The sequence below is a fragment of the Loxodonta africana genome, chromosome 20, assembly GCF_030014295.1.
Source record: "Loxodonta africana isolate mLoxAfr1 chromosome 20, mLoxAfr1.hap2, whole genome shotgun sequence".
Taxonomy (NCBI): domain Eukaryota; kingdom Metazoa; phylum Chordata; class Mammalia; order Proboscidea; family Elephantidae; genus Loxodonta; species Loxodonta africana.
The window spans coordinates 1,848,901-1,875,531 of record NC_087361.1 but is presented as its reverse complement, the minus strand read 5'-3'; the positions used below and the strand labels follow the sequence as shown (position 1 = coordinate 1,875,531).

The 26,631-nt window shown below is 38.7% G+C and overlaps 1 long non-coding RNA gene across 1 annotated transcript; it reads right to left on the bottom strand.

Moving 5' to 3' along the window:
• Window positions 1–16,062: 16,062 nt before the first annotated feature.
• LOC111748350 (uncharacterized) lies at window positions 16,063–25,251 on the bottom strand. The gene is made up of 3 exons (XR_002784105.2): window positions 24,467–25,251; window positions 19,743–19,898; window positions 16,063–18,383 (listed from the first exon to the last, which is right to left on the bottom strand). It is a non-coding gene; the product is annotated as an uncharacterized LOC111748350 (long non-coding RNA).
• Window positions 25,252–26,631: the final 1,380 nt, after the last annotated feature.

Below are 26,631 nucleotides of genomic sequence, written 5' to 3'. Positions count from 1 at the left end.
AGATATGCCACCAGTATTCAAATACCAGCAGGGTCACACATGGTTGACAGGTTTCAGCTGAACTTCTGGACTAAGACAGACTAGGGAGAAGGACCTGGCAGTCTATTTCTGAAAAAATTGGCCAGTGAAAACCTTATGACTAGCAGCAGAACACTGTCTGATATAGTGCCAGAAAATGAGCCCTCATTAGAAGGATCTGAAAATACAATAGGGGAAGAGCTGCCTCCCCAAAGTAGAGTCGTGGATGGAGTCAAGTTTTTGGAACTTTCTTTTGTGGATCTGGCACAACTCAGAATGAAAAGAAATGGCTACAAACATCCACTAATAATCAGAATATGGAACGTGTGAAGTATGAATCTAGGGAGGTTGAAAATCATCAAAAATGAAATAGAACTCACAAAGATATCTTAGGCATTAGTGAGTTGAAATAGGCTGGAATTGGCATTTTGAATCAGACAATCATATGGTCTAGTATGCCAGGAATGGAAAATTGAAGAAAAATGGCCTCATAATCATTGTCAAAAAGAACATTTCAAGATCTATCTGGAAATACAACACTGCTAGTGACAGGATAATATCCATATATTTTTATAAGGAAGACCAGTTAATATGACTATTATTCAGATTTATGCATCAAACACTGAAGCCAAGATGAAGAAATTGAAGATTTTCAACAACTTCTGCAGTATGAAATTCACAAACATGCAATCAAGATGCATTGATAATTACTGATGATTGGAATGCAAAAGTTGGAAACAAAGAAGAAGGGTCAGCAGTTGGAAAGTATGGCCTTGGTGATAGGAACGATGCAGGCAATCGCATGATAGAATTTTGCAGGACCAATGACTTTGACTTCCTTACTGCAAATACCTTTTTTCAACAACATAAGCAGCAACTATACATGTGGACCTTGCTGGAAGGAAAACACAGGAATCAAATCGATTACATCTGTGGAAAGAGACAATGGAAAAGCTCTATATTATCAGTCAGAACAAAGCCAGGGGCTGACTGTGGAACAGACCATCAACTGATCTCACACAAGTTCAAGTTGAAACTGAAGAAAATTAGAACAAGTGCACCACAATCAAAGTACGACCTTAAGCATATCCCACCTGAATTTAGACACCATCTCAAGAATAGATTTGGAGCATTGAACACTACTAACCAAAGACCAGTCAAGTTCTGGAATGACATCAGAGACATCATACAAGAAGGAAGAAAGAGGTCACTGAAAAAACAGGAAAGAAAGAAAAGACCAAAATGGATGTCAGAAGAGACTCTGATACTTGCCCTTGAATTTCAAGTAGCTAAAGCAAATGGAAGAAATGATAAGGAAAAGATTTAAACAGAAGATTTCAAAGGGTGGCTTGAGAAGACAAGGTAAAGTATTATAATGACATGTGCAAAGACATGGAGTTAGAAAACCAAAAGGGAAGAACATTCTTGGCATTGCTCAAGCTGAAAGAACTGAAGAAAAAAATTCAAGCCTTGACATACAATATCGAAGGATTCTATGCACAAAATGGAGCCCTGGTGGCAAGGGGTTAAGTGTTATGGTTTCTAAACAAAAGGTCAGCAGGTGAATCCACTAGCTGATCCTTGGAAACACTACAGGACAGTTCTACTCTGTCCTATAGGGTGGCTATGAGTCAGAATCGACTAGATGGCAACGAATTTTTTTTTAATGGACAAAATATTGAAGGATGGAGGAAGCATCAAAAGAAGATGAAAGGAATACACAGAGTCACTGCACCAAAAAGAATTGGTTGATGTTCAACCATTTCAGGAGGTAGCATACGATCCAGAACCGATGGTGCTGAAGAAAGAAGTCCAAGCTACACTAAAAGAATTGGCAAAAAAACAAGGCTTCAGGAATTGGCAAAATACCAATTGAGAGGTTTCCACAGATGGGTACACTGCTGGAGGTGCTCACTCATCTATGCCAAGAAATTCGGAAGACAGCTACCTGGCCAACACAGTTGAAGAGATCTATATTTATGCTTATTCCAAAGAAAGGTGATCCAACTGAATGAGGGAATTATGGAATAGTACCATTAATATTGCACATAAGTAAAACTTTGCTGAAGATAATTCAAAAATGATTGCAGCAGTACATCGACGGGGACCTGCTAGAAATTCAAGCCGGATTCAAAGGAGGGCACAGAGCAAGAGATATCATTGCTGATGTCAGATGAATCTTGGCTGAAAGCAGAGAATACCAGAAAGATGTTCACCTCTGTTGTATCGACTATGCAAAAGCACTTGACTGTGTGGATCATAACAAATTATAACATTGTGAAGAACGAGAATTCCAGAATGCTTAATTGTGGTCACGGGGAAACTGTATATAGACCAAAAGTCGGTTGTTCAAATGGAGCCAGGGGAAACTACAGGAAAGGTGTTTGTCAGGGTGATATCCTTTCACCATACGATCTGTATACTGAGCAAATAATCCAAGAAGCTAGACTATAAGAAGAAGAATGGGGTGTCTGGATTGGAGGAGGACTCATTAACAACCTGTGTCTATGCAAATGACACAACGTTGCCTGCTGAAAGCAAAGAGGACTTGAAGCACTTGCTGATGAAGATCAAAGACTATACAGCCTTCAGTATGGATTACACCTTAACATAAAGAAAACAAAAATCCTCACAGCTGGACCAATTAGCAGCATCATGATAAACAGAGAAAAGATTGAAGATGTCAAAGATTTTATTTTACTTGGATCCACAATCAACACCCAGAGAAGCACCAGTCAAGAAATCAAAAGACGCATTGCATTGGGCAAATCTGCTGCAAAAGGTCTCTTTAAAGTGTTTAAAAAGCAAAGACTTCACCCTGAAGACTAAGGTGAGCCTGACCCAAGCCATGGTGTTTTCAATCGCCTCATATGCATGAATAAGGACGACTGAAGAAGAATTGATGCCTTTGAATTTTGGCAAAGAGTATTGAATATACCATGGATTGCCAGAAGAATGAGGAAATCTGTCTTGGAAGAAGTGCAGCCAGAATGTTCTCTAGAAACACGAATGGTGAGGCCTCGTCTCACATACTTTAGACATGTTATTGGGAGGGAACAGTCCCTGGCGAAGGATATCCTGTTTAGTATACCAGAAGGTCAACAAAAAAGAGGAAGACCCTCAAAGAGATGGATTGACACAGTGTCTGCAACAATGGGCTCAACCATAACAACAATTATGAAGATGGCACAGGACTGGGCAGTTTTTCATTCTGCGGTACATAGAGTCACTATGAGTTGGAGCCAACTTGATGGCATCTAACAACAATAATCACGGTTCTGAAAAAAATCTTTTTGTTTGGTTCATGTTTGATTTATAGAACAACTTAGGAAGAACTGTAATGTTTATGATGTCTACCCTTAGTAATCAAGAACACAGTATGCCTTTCTGTTTGTGTAAATCTTCTCTGGCTTCCCTTAGTAGTGTTTAAAACTTTGTTCCTATGAATCTTGCACATTTCCTGTATGGTTAATTTCTAAGAATCTGTTTTTTCAAAAAATGGGGCTTTTGCTTTATTATATCTTCTAACATGATTCTTTGCACATATGAAAGCTATTGACTTCATACATAGCCATATCCTAGATTTTCTTACTTTCTATTTCAGTTCTAGGGGTTTTCAGGTATAATAAATAAAACACCTGAAAATATTGCAGCGGACATTTCCTAATTATACCTATAGTCAGGTGGTACTAGTATTTATTGACTGTTTAATATTTGGCAGAAATAGAACTATGTGTTTTTCACGTTTTATTTCATTTTAGCCTCATATGACCTATATGTGTCGTGTCATTACTGTTTTTGCTTTATAAAAAAAAGGTGAGGAAAAAATGGAAACATAAAGAAGCTAAGCAATTAGTCAATAATCAAGCAGCCGTTAGGAGGTTTGAATTCAAATAGTCTATCTCTAGACCTCACATCTTAACCCCTCTGTGCTGCTCCCTTCCCAGTAATATCCTTTATCTGAGATGATGAGTACATCAAAGACCACTAAAAGAAACAGAGCATGTTCAAGAATAAGAATAGCGGATATTGAAATATTGGAAGATTTTTCAATTAAGTCCTAACATAAAGTATGAATTTGAGAAAACACAGAAATTACAGACAATTTATTTTTAAACTATGAACAAATCTGTCTTGGAAGAAGTACAACCAGAATGCTCCTTCATAGCAAAGATGGAGAGACTATGCCTCACGTATTTTTGGACATATTATCAGGAGGGACCATTCCCTGGAGAAGGACATCATGCTTGGTAAAGTATGGGTTGACACAGTGTCTGCAACGATGGGATCAAACACAACAACGATTGTGAGCATGGCACAGGACCAGGCAGTATTTTATTTTGTTGTATATGGGGCACCTAACAACACCAGTTAATAGTTTTAGATATTTTGTGATATTCAGTTGAAAAGAGAGAAAGCCATTCCAACTGTGTAGGTCAAAACCAAAGTTTGGACTTTTTGTCTGTTGTGTTGAGTTCTATTTCGAAAGCTATTCCCTCTCACATGTTTCTTAAACTGCAATTTTAAGTTCAGTGGTCACTGATGCATTCTTGCATTCATACTTCCTTTCATTCTGTTACCAATCATTTACTAATTACTGACTAAGAAACGTAACTCTGTCATTGGCCTGATATGCAAATATGAGAAGACGCAAAACTTGTGTTCAACTAGTTGACAGTCTAGTGAGAAAGTAAGTAATATACTAAGTGCCATGACAGATGGAGAGAAACTTCTGCTTAGGAGGATCAGGAAAGTTTTCTCAGAGAAAGCAACCCAAGTGGAGAGATGCTGGTTCGTTGCAAGACTAGGAAGGAATAGTATTCCAGATGGGAGTAATGATGACGAGATTTGTCCTCAGTGGTCCTCATAGAGAGGCTTTCATTCGATCGGGTCATTATAAAAAAATCTTGATCCTCACTGACAGGCTTCCAAATGCTATCCTTTATTTTTAGACTCCCAGTGTTCTTTCTTGAGCTGTTCCTTGACTAGTTTTCAGAGAACACACTTTGTTATCCTTTTTTTTCTTGTTATTAGGCTATAAGCCTGCTAAGGACTTTAGTGGCTCACTTCAATTGCATTAAATTATGTTATTCTGTCTTCCAGAACTGATATTATTGGCAAATGTAGTTTGTGGATACGTGGACTTAAGATACATGACAATTGCACATGACCCTCTCAGCTTTTGCTTCAGCTTGGTTACTAAGATAGAGTGCTCGGTTACACTAATGTCTCTTATTATATTATTCCTTGTATTGTGGTCAAAGTAACCTCAGCGAAGAATGTTCACATCAACTGTTTCTTCTATCCCTCTAAGGCACACACATTTCTCTTTAGTTTTACCGATCTCTAAGGTTCTTCTGACATTTGAAACTTAGCATCTTGCTCTATTTTCTTTCTTTATATTAATTTTCAATTTCCCAAGCTAAATCACATTTCAAAGTTCCCTTTAGACTCTCTGTTAGAGTCTTCCTGTCTTTTACAATTTGGTCTCACTTTCCTATTTCGTATCATTTGAAAGCTTATTACAGGTATTGAAGAATTGATGTAAAGGGAATGGAATTCCTGTGGTAAGGGACAGTCTGATTCCCCCGCACAGCAAGAGCCTCTGGCAAGGTCAAAACTGGAGGAAAGGTATCAGCTGGAATGTAGAGTTGAAGCCTAACTGGGATATAAAAGTGAGGGCAAGTGAAAAGTGGTAACATGTATGTACATCTTTTCCAATTTTGTCATGCTCAGGTCAAACCTAAACATGTAAGATAAGTGTCCTCTCTTGAGGTGCCGTATATCTTGAGCCCATTTTTCCATCAATACCTTTGTCAAGGCTATTTGTTTGGTAAGGTATCTCTCAGAACATTTTTCCTCTGATATCCCAAGGAAGGCAATTTATTTTGTTATTCTGCCAATGAATATGGCCCTCTTGAATGTTCCCTCAGCTAGGTTCTTCAAAACACTTCTCTGGAAAATGCCAATAGTACATCCTGAAAAATTAACTCATATTTAAATAAGTTCACAAAATATTGTACTCTATGTTCCATTGAATATTCACTGTAGATATTATCATATAAAAGGATCACAATAATTCCAGACTAAAAACACCTGTTTAACATTTTTAAGCCATTACTTCCAAAATGCATTTTATCAAAGAGCTTCTGTGATGTGGTACAACTACCACCTTCTTGTGAATAAGTGTTCAGAGGTTGGGATCCAAGTGAATCATTCACTTCCTCTTGGATCCAACTCAGTGAGTCCCATTATGTCTCACCTATTGCAGATTCAGAGTATAGAAGGTTAGGCACTCACAGACCAAATGATCCTGAGGAGAAAATGGCTTCTATGTTCATTTTTTTATTATTAATTTTTATCATGCTTTAAGTGAAATTTACAAATCAAGTCCACGCTAATACAAAATTTATACACACCTTGCTATACACTCCTAATTGCTCCCCCTTCCCTCCACTGTCTCTCCTAGTGTCCATTCAGGCAGATTCTTGCCCCCTTTGCCATCTCATCTCCCCTCCAAACAGGAGATGCCAACAGTCTCATGTGTCTACTCGATCCAAGAAGCCATTCTTCACCAGTATCATTTTCCATCCCATATTCCAGTCCATTCCCTGTCTGAAGATTTGGCCCCAGGAATGGTTCCTGTCTTAGGCTAACAGAAGGTCAGGTGACCATGACCTCCAGGGTCCTTCTAGTCCCAGTCTGAACATTAAATCTGGTCTTTTTACGAGAATTTGGGGCCTGCTTTTTTTTTAATCCCACTCCTCTCCTCCTCCCTCAGGGGTTCTCTGTTATGTTCCCTATCAGGGCAGTCATCGTTTGTAGCCAGACACCATTTAGTTCTTCTGGTCTCAGGCTGATGTAGTTTCTGGTTTATGTGGTTCTTTCTGTCTCTTAGGCTTGTAATTACCTTGCATCTTTGGTGTTCTTCATTCTTTCTTACTCCAGGTGGGTTGAGACCAATTGATGCAACTTAGATGGCTGCTTGCTAACGTTTAAGACCCCAGATGCCCCTCTCCAAAGTGGGATGCAGGACGTTTTCTTAATAGATTTTATTATGGTTTTTTTTTTTATTGACTTAGATGTCCCCTGAAACCATGGTCCCCAAACCCCTGCCCCTGCTTTGCTGACCCTCAAAGTGTTCAGTTTGTTCAGAAACTTCTTTGCTTTTGGTTTGGTCCAGTTGTGTTGACCTTTCCTGAATTCTGTGTTAACTTCCCCTTCAGCAAAAATAAAACTTACCTACTATCTAATTAGTGAAAACCCTCTCCCTCCCTTCCTCCCCTCTCTTGTAGCCATCAAAGAATATTTTCTTCTCTGTTTAAATTATTTCTCCAGTTCTTATAATAGTGGTCTTAAACAATGTTTGTCCTTTTGCCACTGACGGATTTCACTCAGCATAATGTCTTCCAGATTTCTCCATGTTATGAAATGTTTCATGGGTTCATCATTGTTCTTTATCGATGTGTAGTATTCCATTGTGTGAATATACCATAATTTACCTGTTCATCCCTTAATGGGCACCTTGGTTGCTTCCAACTTTTTGCTAGTGTAAACAGTGCTGCAATGAACATGGGTGTGCATACATCTGTGCATGTAAAGGCTCTTATTTCTCTAGGATATATTCCGAGGAGTGGGATTACGGGGCTATATGGTAGTTCTATTCCCAGTTTTTTAAGGAAGTGCCAAATCGATTTCCAAAGTGGTTGTAGCATTTTACATTCCCACCAGCAGTGTATGAGCATTGCAGTCTCTCCACAACCTCGTCAACATTTATTATTTTTGTTTTTTGGATTAATGCCAGCCTTGTTGGAGTGAGATGGAATCTCATCGTCATTTTGATTTGCATTTCTGTAATGGCTAATGGTTGTGAGCATTTCCTCATGTATTTGTTAGCAGCTTGAATGTCTTCTTTAGTGAACTGTCTGTTCATATCCTTTGCCTTTTTTTTTAATGGGGTTATTTGTGTTTTTGTGGTTGAGTATTTGCAGTATCAAGTATATTTTAGAGATCAGGCGCTAATCAGAAATGCCATAGCTAAAAACTTTTTCCCAATCTGTAGGTAGTCTTTTTACTCTTTTGGTGAAGTCTTTGGATGAGCATAGGTGTTTGATTTTTAGAAGCTCCCAGTTACCTGGTTTCTTTTCTGCATTTTTGGTAATGTTTTGTATACTGTTTATGCCATGTATAAGGGCTCCTAGCATTGTCTCTATTTTTTCTTCCATAATCTTTATCATCTTAGATTTTATATTTAGGTCTTTGATCCATTTTGAGTTAGTTTTTGTGCATGGTGTGAGGTATGGGTCTTGTTTCATTTTTTTGCAGATGGATATACAGTTATTCATTTTCAGCTTGAACTTGCATATGAGCAATTGATGGTCTGTTCCACAGTCGGCCCCAGGCCTCGTCCTGACTGATGATATTGAGCTTTCCCATTGTCTCTTTCCACAAATGTAGTCAATTTGATTTCTGCATGTTCCATCTGGTGACGTCCATGACTATAGCCGCCGTTTATGTTGGTGAAAGAAGGTATTAGCAATGAAGAAGTCATCGGTCTTGCAAAATTCTACCATTCGATCTCTGGCGTTGTTTCTATCACCAAGTCCATGTTTTCCAACTACTTTTTCTTCTTCTTTGTTTCCAACTTTTGCATTCCAATTGCCAGTAATTATCAATGCATCTTGATTGCATGTATGATCAATTTCAGACTGCAGCAGCTAATAAAAATTTTCTATTTCTTCAACTTTGGCCCCAGTGATTAGTGCTTAAATTTGAATAATAGTCATATTAACTAGCCTTCCTTGTAGGCGTATGGATATTATCCTATCATTGACAGCGTTGTACTTCAGAATAGATCTTGAAACGTTCTTTTTGATGTTGAATGCAACGCCATTCCTCTTCGAGTTGTCATTCCCAGCATAGTAGACTATGGGATTGCCTGATTCAAAATGGCCAGTGCCAGTCCATTTCAGCTCACTAATGCCTAGGATATTGATGTTTATGCATTCCATTTCATTTCCTAGAATTTTCCTAGATTTATACTTCATACACTCCAGGTTCCAATTATTAATGGATGTTTGCAGCTGTTTCTTCTCATTTTGAGTCATGCCACATCAGCAAATGAAGGTCTCGAAAGCTTTACTCCATCCACGTCATTAAGGTCAACTCTACTTTGAGAAGGCTGGGATGACACAACCTTGCTTGCTGAAAGTCAAGAGGACTTGAAGCACTTACTAATGAAGATCAAAGGCTACAGCCTTCAGTATGGATTGCACCTCAACAAAAAGAAAACAAAAATCCTCACAACTGGACCAATGAGCAACATCATGATAAACGGAGTAAAGATTGAAGTTGTCAAGGGTTTCATTTTACTTGGATCCACAATCAACAGCCATGGAAGCAGCATTCAAGAAATCAAAAGATGCATTGCATTGGGTAAATCTGCTGCAAAGGACCTCTTTAACGTATTGAAGAGCAAAGATGTCACCTTGAAGACTAAGGTGCACCTGACCCAGGCCATGGTAATTTCAGTTGCATCATATGCATGTGAAAGCTGGACAATGAATAAGGAAGACCAAAGAAGAACTGATGCCTTTGAATTGTGGTGTTGGCGAAGAATATTGAATATACCATGGACTGCCAGATGAACGAACAAACCTGTCTTGGAAGAGGTACAACCAGAATGCTCCTTAGAAGCAAGGATGGAGAGACTGTGTCTTACATACTTTGGACATGTTGTCAGGAGGGATCAGTCCCTGGAGAAGGACATCATGCTTGGCAGGGTACAGGGTCAGCAGAAGAGAGGAAGACCCTCAACAAGGTGGATTGACACAGTGACTGCAACAATGAGCTCGAGCATAACCAGGATTGTAAGGATGGCTCAGGACCAGGCAGTGTTTTGTTCTGTTGTGCGTAGGGTTGCTATGAGTCAGAACAGACTCGATGGCACCTAACAACAACAACATCCAGTTATGCCAGCACCATTTGTTAAAGACTGTCTTTCCCCAGTTAACTGACTTTGGACCTTTGTCAAAGATCAGAGGCTTATATGTGGCTGGATTTATGTCTGGATTCTCAATTCTGTTCCATTGGTCTATATCTGTTGTTGTACCAGTACCAGGCTGTTTTGACTATTGTGACAGTATAATAGGTTCTAAAATCAGGTTTCCTACTTTGTTATTTTTCAGTAATGCTTTACTTATCTGGGGTCTCTTTCCCTTCCATATGAAGTTGGTGATTTGTTTCTCCATCTCAATAAAAAATGTCATTGGAATTTGGATCAGAATTGCATTGTATCTATAGATGGCTTTTGGTAGAATGGACATTTTTGCAATGTTAAGCCTTCCTATCCATGAGCAAGGTATGTTTTTCCACTTAGATAGGTCTCTTTTGGTTTCTTGCACTGGTATCTTGTAGTTTTCTTTGTATAGGTCTTTTACATCTCTGGTAAGATTTATTCCTAAGTATTTTATCTTCTTGGGGGCTACTGTAAATGGTATTGATTTGGTGATTTCCTCTTCCATGTTCTTTTTGTTGATGTAGAGGAATCCAACTGATTTTTGTGTGTTTATCTTGTATCCTGTTACTCTGCTGAACTCTTCTATTAGTTTCAGTAGTTTTCTGGAGGATTCCTTAGGGTTTTCTGTGTATAAGATCATGTCATCTGCAAATACAGATACTTTTACTTCTTCCTTGCCAATCTGGATGCCCTTTATTTCTTTATCTAGCCTAATTGCTGTGGTTACGAGCTCCAGCACAATGTTGAATAAGAGTGGTGATAAAGGGCATCCTTGTCTGGTCGCATTCTCAGGAGAAATGCTTTCAGGATCTCTCCATTTAGGATGATATTGGCTGTTGGATTTGTATAAATGTATTATGTTGAGGAATTTTCCTTCTCTTCCTATTGTGCTGACATATTTTTTATCATGAATGGGTGTTGTACTTTGTCAAATGCCTTTTCTGCATCAACTGGTAAAATCATGTGGTTCTTGTCTTTTGTTTTCTTTATATGTATATGATGGAGTACATTAATTGTATTTCTGATGTTGAACCATCCCTGCATACCTGGTATGAATCCCACTTTGTCCTGGTGAATTATTTTTTTGATACTTTGTTGAATTCTGTTGGCTAGAATTTTGTTGAGGATTTTTGCATCTAAATTCATGAGGGATATAGGTTTACAATTTTCTTTTTTTGTAGTGTCTTTACCTGGTTTTGGTATCAGGGGTATGCTGGCTTCATAGAATGAATTTGGGGGTCTTTGGTCCTTTTCTATACTCTGAAATACCTTTAGTAGTACTGCTGTTAACTCTTCTCCGAAAGTTTGGTAGAACTCTGAGGTTAAGCCATCTGGGCCAGGGTTTTTGTTGTTGTTGGAAGTTTTTTGATTACCATTTCAATCTCTTCTTTTGTTATGGGTCTATTTAGTTGCTGTACCTCTGTTTGTGTTAGTTGAGGTAGATAGTGTGTTTTTTAGAAATTTGTCCATTTCTTCTAGGTTTTAAATTTTGATAGAGTGCAATTTTTCATAGTAATGTGCTATGATTCTTTTAATTTCACTTGGGTTTGTTGTGATATCACCCACCTCATTTCTCATTCGGGTTATTTGCTTCCTCTCCTGTTTTTCTTTTGTCAGTTTGGCCAGTGATTTATTGATTTTGTTGAGCTTTTCAAAGCATCTGGTTTTCATCTTGTTAACTATTTGAATTGTTTTTGTTTTATCTATGTCATTTAACTCTGCCCTAATTTTTATTATTTGCTTTCTTCTGGCGCCTGAGGGTTTCTTTTGTTGCTCTCTTTCTATTTGCTCGAGCTGTAGGGATAATTCTTTCATTTTGGCACTTGCCTCTCTTTGGATGTATGCTTTTATTGCCATAAATTGACCTCTGAGCAGTGCTTTAGCTGTGTCAAAAGTTCTGATAGAAAGTGTTTTCATTCTCATTGGATTCTATGAAATCCTTTATTCCATCCTTAATATCCCTATAACCTATTTGTTTTTGAGAAGGGTATTGTTTAGTTTCCAAGTGTTTGATTTCTTTTCCCTGCTTTTTCTGTTATTGTTTTCTACTCTTGTGGTTTTATGGTCAGACAAGATGCTTTGTAATATTTCGATGTTTTGGATTCTTTTAAGGCTTGCTTTATGATCTAATATGTGGTCTAACTAGAGAATGTCCCATGTGAATTGGAAAACAAAGTATACTTGGCTGCTGCTGGGTAGGGTTTTCTGTATATGTCTATGAGGTCAAGTATTTAGATCTTCCATGTCTTTGTTGAGCTTCTTTCTGGATGTCCTGTCCTTCACCGAAAGTGGTGTGTTGATGTCTCCAACTATTATTGTGGAGCTGCCCATCTCACTTTTCAATGCTGTTAGAGTTTGTTTTATGTATCTTGAAGCCCTATCATTGGGTGCATAAATATTTAATATGGTTATATCCTCCTGGCATATTGTCCCTTTAATCATTATATAGCATCCTTCCTATCCTTTATGATGGATTTAGCTTTAAAGTTTATTTTGTCAGAGATTAATGTTGCCCCTCCTGCTCTTTTTTGTTGTTTGCTTGATATATATTTTTCATCCTCTGAGTTTTAGTTTGTTTGTGTCCTTAAGTCTAAGGTGGGTCTCTTGTAGGCAGCATATGAATCGATCATGGTTTTTTTTATCCATTCTGCCACTCTCTGTCTCTTTATTTGTGAATTTAGTCCATTTACATTCAGCATAATTATGGATAGGTATGGGTTTAGTGCTGTCATTTTGATGTCTTTTTGTGTATGTTGTTGACAGTTTCTTTTTTCAACTTAATTTTTTGTGCTGAGCAGTTTTTTTTATATATATTGTCTTTTCATCTTTTTCATTGTTGCTGATTTGTTTTTGCTGAGTGTTTATGTTTTTCTTGTATTTTATTTTGATGTGTAGGATTGTTAATTTCCTTTGTGGTTGCCTTATTATGTACCTCTATTTATCTAAGTTTAAACCAAACTTTTATCTCTTTATACCCCCTTTACTTCCTCTCCATATGAAAGATTTATGACTACATTTTTTAATCCCTCTTTACAGATTTAATGTTGTTATCTTTTACATAATGACATTGCTGTTGCTATGTTTTGAGCATTCTTTAAAATTTTGATTTAGGTTTGTGATTTCTCTATTTGGGTTGATATTAGGTTGCTCTGTCTTGTGTTCTAGTCTCAGGTTGATATCTGATGTTATTGATTTTCTAACCAGAGGACTCTTTTTAGTATTTCTTTTAGTTTTGGTTTGCTTTTTTTTTTTTTTTTTGCAAGTTCCCTAAACCTCTGCTTATCTGGAAATGTCCTAATTTTGCCTTCATATTTGAGAGACAGTTTTGCCGGATATGTGATTCTTGGCTGGCAATTGTTTTTTTCCTTCAAGGCTTTATATATGTCATCCCATTGTCTTCTAGCCTGCATGGTTTCTGCTGAGTAGTCCCAGCTTATTCTTGTTTACTCTTTTGCAGGTGACTTTTCATTTTCTCTAGCTGCTCTTAAATTTCTCTCTTCATCTTTGGTTTTGGCAAGTTTGATTAAAATACATCTCGATGACTTTCTTTGGGATCTACCTTGCGTGGTTGTCATGGATTCAATTGTGTCCTCCCAAAACTATGTGTCAACTTGGTTAGGCCATGATTCCCTGTATTGTGTTGTTGTCCTGTATTTTGTGAATGTGATTTTATGTTAAGAGAATTAGGGTGGGATTGTAACACCACCCTTAAAGAGGTCTCCTCCCTGATCCAGTGTAAAGGAAGTTCCTCTGGGGTGTGGCCTGCACTACCTTTTATCAAGAGATAAAAGGAAAGTTGTCTCCAGCCATCTATTCATTATTGCATTAATTTAATTTAAGTTTGCTTACTGTGTCCTAGCTTTGTTTCGATTTGCCCAAATAGGTTGCTTGAGTGAGCTGGCTTGATTATTGGTGCCTTTGAAGCTCTAACCCCCTGCCACCAAATGGCTAGATCTGTTACCAGGTATATGAGCCTAGGAGTCCATTAACTTTTCTCATGTGGTTTCATTTCAGGTGTCCAGGGAGTTGGTCACCAGTGTCTTAGAGGAGCAGGGGTGATTGGTGTAGGCACAGATGTCTGGTTCCAGCAGGGGGTCATGCTCTGAGCAAGGCAAAGGGCTAACAACCATTCCCCAATTGTCTGTGAGGAAAGAGTGTCCCTGTTCCCTAGAGTGCACAGGTGGGTGGTGTCTGCAGCCAGACCATGGCACTCAATGCTTTTGGCTGTAAGGACTGGAGGCACCACTTATCCTTGGACCCCTGTCGTGGATGGCTATGTGGCATGGGTGGAGCTACCATTCCTCAGGCTCCTGATGTGGGTAGGTGAGAACCCTGCTAAATAGGCAGAGCGGTCTCAAATGTCAACAACCCACTTCTCCACTGCACAGCTGAAACTGTTGAAGTCAGACCTCAGGCACATACACCATTGCACTGTGCCACCAAGAGCCTAAGCTGCTATAATGGGCCCACGCTGGTCCATGCAGTGGTGAAAGGCATTCAAAGTCCACAGACCACTTGTGCCTGGACAGAAGCTGCTTCTGTTCTGAGTTCCCAGCTTAGAGGAGCTGGTAGATTATTTTTTTTCCCATTTGTTAATTTGTTCTTTCTCCAAGGCTGGGAGAATGGCTCAGGATGTGCAGTAGTACTTATTTCAGGCCCAGGGAACTCAACTGCCACTGAAGGTGGCTGGGGAGGAGGGTAGCAGAGGTAGGAGGGATCAGATAAATGGGAGAGAGTTCTTTCAAAAGGGGTGCTTTTTGATCTGCATGGTAAATTGGATGCTAGCATTTACCTTTTGCCAAGAGTGTTGTTCTTCATTGATCCCGGAGACGTGAGTAGACTCTGTGCTGCTCCCTCTCTCTGGCTGTGGGAACTGCATCCTGAATGCTGCTGCCAGCCCTGCTGTGGTCACACCAGGGGATTGGGGCTGCATCACTCGCTTTCTATCGCTGAGGAAACCGCACCCCTAACTCTACCGCCAGCCCTGCTGCGGTCACACCAGAGGATTGGGGCTGCATCACTCGCTTTCTCTCGCTGAGGAAACCGCACCCCTAACTCTACCGCCAGCCCTGCTCCGGTCATGCCAGGGGATTGGGGCCGCGGGGCACCAGTTTCTGCCAGGTCAGGTCCTTCAACTCCTCACTGCTTCTGAATCATCTCTTCCTTTCCCTGCCACTCAGTCCAATTTCTTAACTTTTCCTTGGATGATCAGGGCTACTAGCTTGTCATATATATAATTGATTCACTTGTTTTTTTAAGTCTTTGTTATAAGAGGGATCACCGGAAGCGTTTGACTACTCTGGCACCTTGGCCCCACCTCCCAGTTAATAAATTTTGGTGATGCTTTCTCTGTGGTTACTCTGCCTATGCAAGAAGAATCTAAAGCTAGAAAAACTGTTTGTTTTTAATAGCTACTTGGCCAGCCCACCAATTGCTTTACAATGCTGTGGCTCTGAATATAAGTGCACAGTATTAGATTAATGGCTTTTGCTTTGACCAGCAAGAACCAGAGTGTTAGGGAATAGAAAGCTGGGCCCCTGTTTTCCCCTTGGCAGAATTATTTGTTCCCTGCACCGCAGGGAAGATTAGTTTGAATAGTGGTGTGTAAAATGAATTCAGTCCTGAAGATCCTATCACCCTTTATCACTCCAGTGGGGGAGGGTTCAATTTAATAAGACATGGTATTAACTATATTTGCTTTGTTTAGAACTTTTATGTAGCTTAACAACCCTGGGCTCTTTTTCTGGTTTTCTTTCTTTCTCTCTCTCCCTCTCTCCTTCCCTTTCTCTCTCCCTTCCTCCTTCTTTCATTCTTTCTTGACAGATGCTAGTGTGATTAACACTACAAGAAGGTAATGGTGGCAGGGTGGAGGGAATTTTGAATGTGATACTTTGATAAATATTGGAGATTTGGGAGTCATATCCACTAACCCACTGCCGTCGAGTTGATTCCAACTCATAGTGACCCCATAGGATAGAGTAGAACTGCCCGATAGAGTTCCCAAGGAGCACCTGGCAGATTCGAACTGCCGACCTCTTGGTTAGCAGCTGTAACACTTAACCACTATGCCACCAGGGTTTCCATAGGAAGGCACAATGTAGCAAATCCTTTGTTCTGGAAATCTGCATGATTGAGATCTGTCAGGGAAGCCGACATGGTTTTTGGCTTCTGCCTAATGGAAACCAAGCAAAAAAGATCTCTCTTCAGTGCATTAGGTTGCTAAATTGTTTATCAGTCGATCTGCAGTCACACAAACAGAAACTGAATGAACACAAAAGCAATTTTCCTAGTTGGGACTCAGGGACCCCATCCTCAATTGCAGCAGCCACCAGCCCTCACTTCCATAATCACAATCTCCATCTCTATTTAGTATTTAATTTCCCTTCAAGAAACATTTATTGAGTACCATACATTGTACTAGGTGTTGGAGTAGGATGTGAGATGAATATAAAACCTGGCCTGTGCCCTTGTCTTCATCACCTTAAAGCTGCAAGTGTATATCATAGAATGATTTATTTGTTTAGTAACCTAGATTAGAAACCAGCCACACAAAAATGCAGCTAGAGGCATAATTTAAAAAAGGCACTAAATATTGCAAGTCATGGGATACAGGGTAAGTTGGTGGCGTAAAGTAGATAGCAACACCTGGATACCAAAGAACTACCACTGTATAGTGAAGATGTTGCTGCATGGATTCTCCCAGATGATTTTAGTTCTTAATCACACTCAAAACACACACACAACACACAGCTTCTTTCCCCAACCAAACACACATGCCCAAAAGATATCCACTGACTTGATAGGGCACTGACATTTAATAATTAACAGTTTTAGAACATCTTTTCTTGTTATTTAAATTTAGATAAACTGTAAATATGTAAATTGGTTAGCTCATTTTCTCCTTCTCTCTAGTAATGATGATGGTGCTTCACAAAAATGATCATTTTCTCCTAAAAATATTTAGGGGATACATCATAAAGATATTTATATTTCTGCTCCTATGCAAATTAGCGGACCCAAAAACATCACAGTCTTTGCTTTAGAGATGGAGAAGCTGAGGCATTGTGATGACTTCAAGCATCAAGGAAACCAAGATTAGAATTCCTTGTTTTAGAAGCAGAATCTACATCGGAGCCAGAAATAAATTGTCCAAAAAGGGCAATTTTGCCACTGTTGTTTGGTCTCAATCAGTTTATCTGCTTTCCACCCAGAGTTTACCATGTTCAAGAAACACAAAAGCAAGGTGACTGTACCGGCAGGTGGGGACAGGAATGCTGTCCCCTCCATTCTGTTTGGGAATAAGAGGAAAATCTTTTTGATTGTAAACTGGTATATGGGTAGTTTTTTTTTTTTTTTTTTTTTTGGTGGACAAATTGTCCTGAGGGACAAGAGAGCTTCTAAATAGCAGAATGATGACTGTGATCTTAACCTTCTTTACAAATTCATTGCAATGGGAAGAAGAAATAAAACAGTCACTCCTGGATAACAAGCCTAACTTCAGTCTTCTGACGGTTTGGAGTCCAGGTATCTTAAATTTAGCATTTTCATGTGCTTTAATTTTAGAAGACACATGACTTAAAAACATAATAACTCTATTCCAAAATGCTGAAACAGTTTGTTAATTTGGTGAATTGTTTATGCTTCCCCCTTTCATACTTCCAAACAGTTTGCAAATAGCTAGGGAATTCACTGTGACAATTGAAGCAGCTTGCTGTTGATGTGGTGTCAACTTGCTTTGACAGACACGGGAGGTTTCCAACACATAAACTGCTGTTTTGTTTCAGCATAATGCAAGCTTCAACCACCTGCATTAGGAACAAATGCAAGATAACTTTGGCAACAGGTACTGCTCTTGGCTTCATTAAGGAGAACCTTGCAGGTCTCAACAGTAGATGAAGAAAAGCAGGGTTAGATCTCAAAAAACAAAACAAAATCAGATTCTTAGGTTTGTGAAGGATTTCAAGTCACTATTCAGTCTATTCCCATTTCCAAGCAAAGTTACACTCATTGCAGGTAGACATTAATTTGTATGTCATAGCATTAGACATTTCAGCTTGAGTTTTTGGGTTATGAATTATCTCCAAGGATGTGTGTGTGTGTATATAATTTCCTTTTTCTTTTCTTAACACAAAAGATGCTATTGCACTTGATGGAAAGAGGATGGGATCTTGAGTCAGAAGGGCTGAATTTCATCTCTGAAGAGTCAAAAGGGCTGAGTTTCTTCTCTGACTCTTGAGTCAGAAGAGCTGAGTTTCATCTCTGACTCTTGAGTCAGAAGGGCTGAGTTTCATCTCTGACTCTGGGCACAACTTGCAATAATTCTTTTAATCATCCTGAATCTCAGGATCTGCAAAATGAAGACAATAACAATTTCATAAATTGCTGTAAGAAGTACATGAAATAAACTACTTTAACTTTCTAGCATAGAACTTGGTATTATTAGTATGCATGTTTTATTTTATTTGATCCTAATATCAGCGTTATGAGAAAGACATTATCGCCATTTCACAGAAGAATCTGAAGTTCAGAGTGGCAGAGTGGTTTGTCTAAATTCTTCTGTTAAATAAAAAGAGTAACCAGGGTGACTAAAAACCTCTTACTTATCAATGCAAACAAACACTACTCTTCATATGTTTTACAAACATTACAAATACACCTCTTAGCCTTCTTGGGGTAGGTATGTTATTTTTTAAGCCTGTACACTAATGGTGAGCAAGAAAATAAAAATAAAGATTTCCACCTTAACAAATAGTCCTTAAAAAAAAAATTATTATTATTAGCAAATTTTAATTGATATTTAAAATTGTACATATATCCTCTGATCCATTTCTGAAAGGATTGGATTTTATTTTATAAACAAAATAATGCAAGGTAAAAAAAAAATGATATAGCCATCCATCATTCACTCCCATAAATTAAGCTTCTATAGAAATGAGACTATTTGCCACAAGTTATAAGGGGAGCTTCTTTGAAAAAATAATATTTCATATGAGGATTAGAGCCAAGTCTGTCCTCCTGCATAGCATGTGTTTCTATATCATTTTCTATTTTCCTCATCTGTTAAACAGAATCTGCACATGAACAGATAGACTCAGGTGAACATATTATTGTAGAATTCCCTTGGATTAAGATATTGTCCCAGGAAGCCCTTGGTATCCTGGATAATGAAGAGATATGACAAGGACAAGAAATTTAAGTTTTTGTCTGTTTGTTCACTTTTGTTTTGGTTTAATTCATTGTTCTGTAAATGGTGGGTTCTTTAAAAGATTTAATCAATGGCAGTCTTTTCAAGGGAAGCACTCAAAAGAGGACTGGGTAAGAGCAGCCTCCTCAGAGTAGAGTCGTCCTTAATGACATGGATGGAGTAAAGCTTTCAGGACCTTCATTTGCTGATGTGGCATGACTCAAAATGAGGAGTAACAGCTGCAAACATCCATTAATAATCAGAATGTGGACTGTACAAAGTATGAATCTAGGAAAACTGGAAGTCATCAAAAATGAAATGGAACACTTGGAGGTAGATATCCTGGACATTAGTGAACTGAAATGGACTGGTGTTGGCCATCTTGAACTGGACAGTTTCATGGTCTACTGTGCCAGGAATGACAGACTGAAGACAAACAGCATCACATTCATTGTCAAAAATAACATTTCAAGATCGAACCTGAAGTACAACGCTGTCAGTGATAGGATGATATCCACATACCTCCAAGGAAGACCAGTCAATACGACTAGTATTCAAATTTATGCAACAGCCACTTATGCCAAAGATGAAGAAACCAAAGACTTTTACTGGCTTCTGCATTCTGAAATTGATCAAACATGCAGTCAGGATGCATTGATAGTTCCTGGTGACTGGAATCTGAAATTTGGAAACAAAGAAGGAGGATGAGTAGTTGAAAATATGGCTTTAGTGGTAGAAATAACATGGAGATCACATAGTACAATTCTTCAAGACCAATGAACTATTCATTGGAAATACATGTTTCAACAACATAAACGGCAACTATACGCATAAATCTCCCCGGATGAAATAAACAGAAATCAAGTCGACTACATCTGTGGATAGAGAAGATGAGAAGCTCAATTTCATCAGTCAGAAGAAGAACAGGGTCCGACTGCCAAACTTGCTCATATGCAAGTTCAAGTTGAAGCTGAAGAAAATTAGAACAAGTCCAGGACAGTCAAACTACAACCTTGAGTATATCCCACCTGAATTTAGAGACCATCTTAAAAATAGATTTGATGCTAATTAAACACTAATGACAGAAGACCAGACAATATGTGGAATTACATCAAGAACATCATGTTGAAGAAAGCAAAAGGTCATTAAAAAGACAGAAAAGAAAGTAAAGACCAAAATGGATTTCAGCAGAGACTGAAATTTGCCCTTGGACATAGAGTCATTAAAGCAAATAGAAGAAATGATGAAGTAAATGAGCTGAAGTGAAGGTTTCCAAATGCGACTGGAGAAACAAAGTATTATGTTGAAATGTGCAAAGACCTGGAGTTAGAAATCAAAAGGGAAGAAGATGCTCAGCATTTCTCAAACTGAAAGAACTGAAGAAAAAATTCAAGCCTTGAATTGGTGGATTCTATGGACAGAATATTGAACAACACAGGAAGCATCAGAAGGAGATGGAAGGAATACAGAGTCACTGTAACAAAAAGAATTGATCAAAGCCCAGCCATTTCAAGAGGCAGCATATGACAAAGAACCAGTGGTACTGGGAAGAGGTCCAAGCTACACTGAAGGCATTGGTGAAAAACAAGGCTTCAGGGACTGATGGAATACCAGTTAATGTGTTTCAATAAACAGATGCAGTTCTGGAGGTTCTCACTCCTCTATGCCAAGAAATTTGGAAGACAGCTACCTGGCCAATAGACTGGAAGAGATCCATATTTGTACCCATTCCAAAGAAAGGCAATCCAAAGGAATGCAGAAATTATAGAATAATGTCATTACTATCACACTCAAGTAAATTTTTGCTGAAGATAATTAAAAAACATTTGCAGCAGTACATTGACAGGGAACAACCAAAATTTCAAGTGGAATTCAGAAGAAAACCAGGAAAGGGGGATATCATTGCTGTCAGATAGATCTTGGCTGAAAGCAGAGAATACCAGAAAGAGGTTACCTTTGCTTTATTGACTGTGCGAAGGCATTCAACTGTGTGGATCATAACAAGTTGTGGTTAACATTTTGAAGAATGGGAATTCTAGAACACTTAACTGTGCTCATGAGAAACTTGCACATAGACCAATAGGCAGTCATTTGAATGGCTAAAATCAGGAAAGATGATCGTCAGAGTTGTATCTTTTCACCACACTTATTCAATCTGTATGCTTTGCAAATAATCTGAGAAGCTGGACCATATGAAGAAGAGCATGGTTCCAGGATTGGAGGAAGACTCATCAATAATCTGAGATATGCAGATGATACAACCTTACTCGCTGAAAGTGATGAGGGCTTGAAGGACTTGGTGAAGATCAAAGACTTCAGCCTTCAGTATGGATTACACCTCAACATAAACTAAAGTTCTAACAACTGGACCTATAAGCAACATCATGATAAACGGAGAAAAGATTGAAGTTGAGAAGGATTCCATTTTACTTGGATCCTAAACTTATGGAGGTAAAAAATAGACCTTATAGCTAAAAGAGTTAAGTGAGAGTAAAAGTATGAGGAGCAAGGAATTGCTGATTTTTAATGTATGCCTTTTCATTCTAGTTGATTTTTAATTATATACTTACAAATACCTTATTTATTTATTTATTGTTTTGGAGCCCTCGTGCTGGAATGGTTAAGAGCTTAGGCTGCTAACCAAAAATTCAGCAGTTTGAATCCACCAGCTGCTCCTTGGAAACCCTATGGGGCAATTCAAAACCCTACAGGGTTGCTATGAGTTGGAATTGACTCAACAGCACACAAAAGGAACCTTATTTTTTTTAATCATTGTTAAAAAAAGATATTTAGATGTTCTAAGAAAGATAGAGTAATTGAAGTGCTTCAAAATATATAATTAAGAAAATAATTGAAAAAAATTCAGTGCTTTACAAAATAAGGATTGAGGACAAGGTAAAATTATTTAAAATAAATTCACCCTTAGAAACATTATGGTCATTTTTTCCAGTTAACAAGTTAAAAAATCCCGTATGTCTCCAGGCCAAAACAAAATATAAGTCATTATGGACCTTCACAAGTAAAGGATGTGACTCAAAAATTTAATACTTAAACAAATGCTTGTTCCATATATGAAAGCAAATGAAATACATTTTCAGTCAAACTTTTAAGAGTTTAGAGTGAAAACATAAGCTTCCTAGGTGGCATTCCTGAAAGAAATTACTTGAAGACATCAGATAATTAAGGGATGACTCAAAAACTAACCTTAACAGGACAGAGGCGTTATGACCTGAATTAATTTAAAAAATGTGACTGCTGGGGAAAGTCAAAAGGCAGAATGAAAAATTAACTATAATATTCCTGCGGGAAGGAGCTTCCCAAGCAAATACTATCATGACATTAACAAAAATGAAAGAGCAAGAAGAGCTTTTTGACATCTTTCACTAGGATGTCTGATTGAAACTTAAAAGCAAATAGTGTCATTATTAAACTTTATCTCTTGTAATAGGAATAACCTGCGTGATTCCTCAGAAAAACACATACACTTTTTCAAGTCCAACTAACAATTGATTTTCAACTAATTTTTTAAGGGAAAAAAATGTGGTATGATGGATTTTTTTTCTTTTATCCTGTCTTTATTTTCTAAATCTTCTTTTATATGTGTGAATTTGTTTTATTAATGGGAGAAATAAAATATAACTTATAAATAAAAATTCCAGAAATAGAAACATATTTATAAAAAATGGAATTTCATATTATTGCAAAAATAATATTATTCCATTAACAATATTAATTGAAATATTTACAAGTAACTACTATGTGCCAGGCACTGGGGAAAGAACATGTATTTGTGGCCTTTTGGATTCCCTGAAATTCTCATTCTAATGGGAGAGACAGGCATTTAATATATGATCACAAGCTAATCAAGATTACTTAAGTGTTAAGAGGGAAAGGACAGAATGTTAAAAGATTGTAAAACAGAGAAATTTTTTTACTGTTATAAGACTGAGGAATAACTTTTGAAGCACAATGGCAAAGCCATAAACCATAAAGGAAGGTTTAAAAAAAAATCACAATTTGGAGAAAGACATTTGTAACACAGAACTAAATGATATTATCTCTAACACATAAAAATTCTTCAAAATTATTAAGCAACAGCAGAATAACAGAAATAAAATTGTGCAAAAGATGAAAACAGAATATTCACTAAAGGAAAGTCTGAAAATGTATTAAACCTTCGCTTTAATCACAGAAACATAAACTAACATAGTCTATTGGTTTTCATTTACAGCTTAGTGTCTTAGTCATCTAGTGCTGCTATAACAGAAATACTACAAGTGGATGGCTTTAACAAAGAGAAATTTATTTCCTCACAGTAAAGAAGGCTAAAAGTCCAAATTCAGGGGTCAGCTCCAGGGGAAAGCTTTTTCTCTCTGGGCTCTGGAAGAAGGTCCTTGTCTTAAATCTTCCCCTGGTCAAGGAACTTCTCAGATGCAGGGACCCTGAGTCCAAAGGATGTACTCTGTTCCCAGCATTGCTTTCTTGGTGGTGTGAGGTCACCCTGTCTCTCTGCTTCCTTCTTTCTTCTATATCTCAAGAGATTGCCTCAAGACACAATCCAGTCTTGTATGTTCAGTCCTGCCTCACTAACACAACTGCCGCCCATCCTCCCTCATTAACCTCATAGAGGCAGGATTTACAACATACAGGAAAATCACACAATACTGGGAATCATGGCTAAGCCTAATTGATACACACATTTTTGGGGCGGCATAATTCAATCCATGACATTCCACTCTTTGGCCCCCCAAAAACCACATCCTTGCAACATGCAGAACATATTCACCCCCTACTCCAAGTCCAAAATCTAAAAATTCCTCTTCATCTGTGAAATATAGAATACAAATTATTTGCTCCCAAAGGTACAATGGCAGCACAGGCACAAGCTAGACATTTCCATTACAAATAGGAGAAAGTGTAAGAAAAGAAGGGAAGAAAACAGGCACCAACCGAGTCAGCAGAACACATTACACTAGTCTTCAAGGCTTTGAAAATAGTCCTCTGTTCTCTGAGACAATTTATACAATGGTCCTGTCCTCCAGACTCTAGGTATTGGCCACACTCTCCAGATTCTGAGTGGAGGTCCCTTGGCCCTGGGCTTCAGCTCTACCTTCTAGGCCCACTGGGACAGCAACTCTACTCCCTCTGCTTTAGGAGCACCATTCTCCACCGGAGTGGCAACTCCACTCTTAGAAACACCAGAGGCCATGGCTCACCCTTTGAAACCCCTGAGGTCACGGCCATACCTTTTGAGACTGAGGCAGCTCAGCTTCTTGTGTTTCTTGTCTCTTTAGCTTCTGTTTCCTGGTTTCTTGGCCTGTTGGCTCTGGGGCCTCACGCCTGCATCTATCCTGCTGATGCAAGTGTTCCAAAGCTCAGTGGCTCCACTGATAAGTGTCTGGAGCACCGTCCTCCTCCAGGAAGCCTCCTGTACACAGGCACTCAGCTCTCTCTGTGGGTCAGCTCCAGCGCCATCTCACGTTGGTCTCCTAGTTCTGCTGCTGCCACTTCTCTGCTGCACTAGACCTCTGTTGCTGTCGCTTCTCTATCCACTCACGGTTTCAAAACCACTTCCACATTTTAGGTATCTGTTAGAGCAACTTCCCTCTCCCGGTACCAAGTTCTGTTTTAGTCATTTAGTGCTGCCATAACAGAAATACCACAAGTGGGTGGCTTTAACAAAGAGAAATTTGTTTCCTCACAGTAAAGAAGGGTAAAGTCCAATTCAGGGAATCAGCTCCAGAGGAAGGCTTTCGTTCTCTGTCGGCTCTGGAGGAAGGTCCTTGTCCTCAATCTTCCCCTGGTTGAGGAGTTTCTCAGGTACAGGGACCCCAGGTCCAAAGGATGCACTCTGCTTCCAGCACTACTTTCTTGGTGGTATGAAGTCCCCCTGTCTGCTTGTTTCTTTCTATTATATCTCGAGAGATTGCCTGAAGACACAATCCAGTCCTGCCTCACTAACACAACTGGCACCCATCCTCCCTCATTAACATCAGAGAGACAGAATTTATAACATATAGAAAAATCACACAATACCAAGAATTATGGCTCAGCCCAATTGATACACACATTTTTGGGGGTACATAGTTCAACCCATGACACTTAGTAAAGAGTAGAATGATTAATCTCATAAATTCTGGCAGAAGTGTGAGGAAATGAGCACTCGTGTGCACTATTGGTATAAGTTATTGCAATCTCTCTGAAAATTTGTATGGTAGTAAGCTTCTCATCTAAACTTTTGAGTTGCTGTTTTCAATTTGATCCCGTATAGATAATTCTTTAATAGAACGCAGTGCTGAAGGCAGACATTCTTTTCTAATTAAACTAAACCATTGTTAGATTAAAAAATGATTTCAGGGGATAGTTTTGGCTTAAGGTTTAAAGATTTCTTCAGGATAATAGTTTCAGGGGACTATCCAGCCTTCATGGCTCCAGAAAGTCTGGATTCTATGGAAATTTGAAGTTCTGGTCCACATATTTCCCTTTTTCATCCAAGATTTCTCTGTAGAACCTTTGATCAAATCATTTAGTAATGGTAACCAGGCACCAACGGTAAGCCAGGCAGCTGTTCACGGAGGCAGTTGGCCACCTCTTGCAGTTTCTCTTCCAGTTCCTGACAGAGGTCAGACTTATATACATCCTTTTCAGGTTGCTAAAACATTTTTTAAATGTCTTTCGTTTCTGGTTTTCACAAGCGATCCCTAATTTTGACTCATTCACCACCACTGCCGTCGAGTCGATTCCCACTCATAGCAACCCAATAGGACATTGACTCATTAGTAGGATAATAAACATATTTACTTTCTCTTGTTCTGCAAGGAGTTTTTAAGGCCCATGTGTTGATGAGTCTTTGTGTTTAGTTAGCTGCACTGTGTCTGCTTGCTAACTGAAATCCCTCCAAAGGCCTATGATGTCAGGCCTATTTGTGCATCTCTTTTTTTTTTTTTTTATTAACTTTTATTAAGCTTCAAGTGAACGTTTACAAATCCAATCAGTCTGTCACATATAAGTTTACATACACCTCACTCCCTACTCCCACTTGCTCTCCCCCTCTTGAGTCAGCCCTTTCAGTCTCTCCTTTCGTGACAATTTTGCCAGCTTCCCTCTCTCTCTATCCTCCCATCCCCCCTCCAGACAAGAGTTGCCAACACAATCTCAAGTGTCCACCTGATATAATTAGCTCACTCTTCATCAGCATCTCTCTCCCACCCGCTGACCAGCCCCTTTCATGTCTGATGAGTTTCTTCGGGGATGGTTCCTGTCCTGTGCCAACAGAAGGTCTGGGGACCGTGACCACCGGGATTCCTCTAGTCTCAGTCAGACCATTAAGTTTGGTCTTTTTATCAGAATTTGAGGTCTGCATCCCACTAATCTCCTGCTCCCTCAGGGGTTCTCTGTTGTGCTCCCTGTC